We start from the raw sequence: 3,310 nt of genomic DNA, 5'->3' as shown, positions 1-3,310 counted from the left end.
TGGTCGGTGTATCTGTCATTCTGTTCATTGAATACATGAGTCTGTTCCCATCTCCCAAGAAATAAATTGGCATACGTTGGTGCGCAAGCCGCGCCCATCGCAGTGCCCCTGACTTGTAAATAAAAGCGATCCTGAAAAGTGAAGTGATTCTTCTCTAATACAAATTTCATCAAATTAAACAGCAGGGAATTGAAATCCTCATTTTTTCTGAAATCCAGGAAGTGTCTTACTGCCTCAAGACCCACTTGGTGATCAATACTCGTATACAGGGCTTCTACGTCCAAAGTGGCCAGTAAGAAGTGCTCTTCAAAGTTAATGTCTTGTATCTTACGGAGCAGGTCCGATGTGTCTTGTAAGTACGATGGTAACTGTAATACGTATTCACGCAAGTGTAGGTCGAGGAATCGACTGGGTTGTTCTAGCATCCCTCCATTTCCTGACATAATCGGTCTGCCGGGTGGTCTTTGAATGTTTTTGTGGACCTTGGGAAGGAGGTAGAAGGTGGGTATCCTAGGATTGGTAACAGTGAGATATTTATGTTCCTGTTTGGTAATTGTTCCAGTAGATACTGCTTCATGGATCAGTTGGGAGTATTCTCTCATAAATTGTGGAATTGGATTGTGGGAGAGTTTCTTGTAACAGTCTGTTTGATTCAATTGACGAAGTGCCTCAATGGTATACATCTCAATGGGCCAGAGAACAATATTGCCGCCTTTATCGGACGGTTTTATAACCACATCCTTCCAGGTGTTCAGTTGTTTCAATGCTTGCCTTTCTTCTTTTTTCAGATTGTCCGGAAATCTGTAATGTTTATTAAGGTTTTGTATATGAATCAGGTCGAATTCCTTGGCCACCAAATTAAGAAATACTCTCACTTCAGGACTATTATCATCCGACGGAAAGAAATTGGATTTGTTCTTGCACTTGGGTCGTTGATCAACTGTGGGGTCCCTATTGGATTCTAGGTATAATTCTTCCAAAATGCTAAGTATGTTACGGTCTTCTTCTGTTTGTGGGACTTCTAGGATGTCGTCTTTTTGTTTACTCCTCCTTGCAAAGAATTTCTTCAGTAGGAGTTTCCGACCAAATAGTCTTAGATCTTTTTCCCACAGGAATCTGTTGAAGGACTTCACAGGAGAGAAGGATAGACCTTTGCTGAGAACATTGGATTGTGCCGGGGTGAGAGTTCTATTAGATAGGTTGATTATTGTTAGGTGATGAGATGTGGAAGAGTCTATCGTATCTGTCGTCTCTGACGTTCCGGATACTTGGATGTTCGTGGCGTAACCCATCGTGCGTCTCGTCCCGTGTCTCTTCTTCCCCCCTCGTCTCGTCTTTCTTGTGGTCTGTATCTTCCTCTTGGTTTCTGTCCTCTCTCTAAAAAATGAGGTGAGCCTTCCCTACTGGAGTTGGAGATTGGTCGTCCCGTATCTGGTGTCTCGCTGAGAGAGTCCTCACTTGTAGATGACTCGAATTCTGAAAAGGTAAAGTCCTCTGGTTGTCTTCTACCTCTATTCCTAGGCGGTTGGGGATTCCACTTGAAGATATCACCCTGGGAGAAGTCACGTTTATCTCGTTGCAACTTATTCCGCTTACGATCAACGATGGTTTTTTCATAAGTGTCAAGGTCCTTCTTGTATTTTTCAAAAGTTGTCTGGAATGAAATGTCTTTTTCCCAATTTTCTAATTCCTTGCCCAGTTCCTCTATCTCCTTTTCAACCTGATCTAACATTAGGGTATCATGTTTGACCAGGATGTGCAGTAAGTCACTGGAGCATTTTAATAGGGCAGATTCCCATTCATGCTTCAGACTCTCAGTGGCAAAGGGAAAAGGACGGGAAAATTTTTGGTCTAAGGCCTCTAGGTACGATTTTATGCTTGATGTAGTTATCTAATGTTGTGATGTCCCAGGTCAGGCGGATGCGTCTCTGAAGAGTTCTCTGTAATTTAGAGAAGGATGTTCTCCAATCAGTAGGCGTAGTCTCAAGATTAAGGGTTTCTGATAGAAGGTCTTCTAGTTGCCCAACATTCCTCCGTTTGCCTTACATAGGCATTGATATACTAACGACTCTGTGTGAACAATTTACTTATTTTCTGCAAGACCAGCAGGTATTCCAAGCAGGAACACTATCTACAACACCTTCGTATAGGAGTGTATACTCAATCAATCTGTGGGTATTTTTACTTCTCTAACACACAAAAATACAGTTATTTTCTAGGTTAAAACTGTATGCCTACCACTGCTCAAAATAAATTCAAAATTTTTCCACTGTCACAAGTAAATACTCAGTATTTTTGTTTATTTTTCGGCACCTTATGCTTTTCTTCTTTATTGTATCATCTCTATGATACTATTCAACCAAGACGCATATCCAACTAAAAGCTAACAGGGGACTGTAAGAATTTGAAAAACGTCTATATAGGAGTCTTATATAACTGTGTAATTCCTTTTCTTCATTCTTGCCTTTCTTCCTTCTGTGAACTCTCATCCACGATTCAGGCGGACTAGTCCACCACGGGACACGTCCCGTCAGTCTAACGGGGACAGCAGATTCACGTCTTTTTCCTACAAAATTTCTCCTTCTTTGAAGGAACCCATTCTTCCATTTCGGTGCACTCTCATTGGCGAGGTAGGACATTTTCTCTCTACGACCATACCCCTCCGTTCACGCCCAATCTCGTCCGATCTTGGAAGCTAAACGGAGGTGGGCTGGGTCAGTACCTAGACGGGTGACTACTAGGGAATACCCGGTGAAGTAGGAAGATCTACCTAGGGCAAGAACGCCAACAGCAGTATCACTACTTTACTGACTCCAACTATTTTTCCAATAAGTTCACCAATTTAAGACAGTGGATAACTACCAAATATCATCATATAAAGTGTGTGGGCTCTCTCATTCACTAACCCTACCCCATCCAGGGTTGCATTAATACAAACCAAGTTTGTACAGATCCTTGGCAGACGGAGGTTGCTTGTGATGTAGCCATCCTCCATTATGCAATTATCCAGGCATAATTAAGGATCTGAACATTCCACACATTATCTTGTATACATTCATAGATGTTCCTCCCTGATACCATTGTCATACAGATGATACGTGCAGTATATATTTATTCTTTAGTTTTCTAATGAGGTGTAGAGTACAAGCCTAAGTTGTCATTATTTCTCATATGTTCATAATTTAAAAGAAAACAATAATAAGAGTGCGCCCAAACTAGTGTCATACTTTTTCTCTTTGTAGTCATTTTCCTCTTCCCCAGAAAAATATGCCACCAGGTCTGGAAGTGGCAGGCCCAGAGGCACTGGTAA

General features: G+C 41.7%; 1 pseudogene; it reads left to right on the top strand.

Annotated features, from left to right (window-relative positions):
- Window positions 1-2,644: 2,644 nt before the first annotated feature.
- On the top strand, window positions 2,645-2,763 carry LOC135052131 (5S ribosomal RNA; annotated as a pseudogene).
- The last annotated feature ends 547 nt before the right edge of the window (window positions 2,764-3,310 follow it).

This window comes from Pseudophryne corroboree, chromosome 2, assembly GCF_028390025.1.
Source record: "Pseudophryne corroboree isolate aPseCor3 chromosome 2, aPseCor3.hap2, whole genome shotgun sequence".
Taxonomy (NCBI): Eukaryota; Metazoa; Chordata; class Amphibia; order Anura; family Myobatrachidae; genus Pseudophryne; species Pseudophryne corroboree.
Note: the sequence above shows the minus strand (reverse complement) of the source record. Positions and strands in the feature narration are given on the sequence as shown.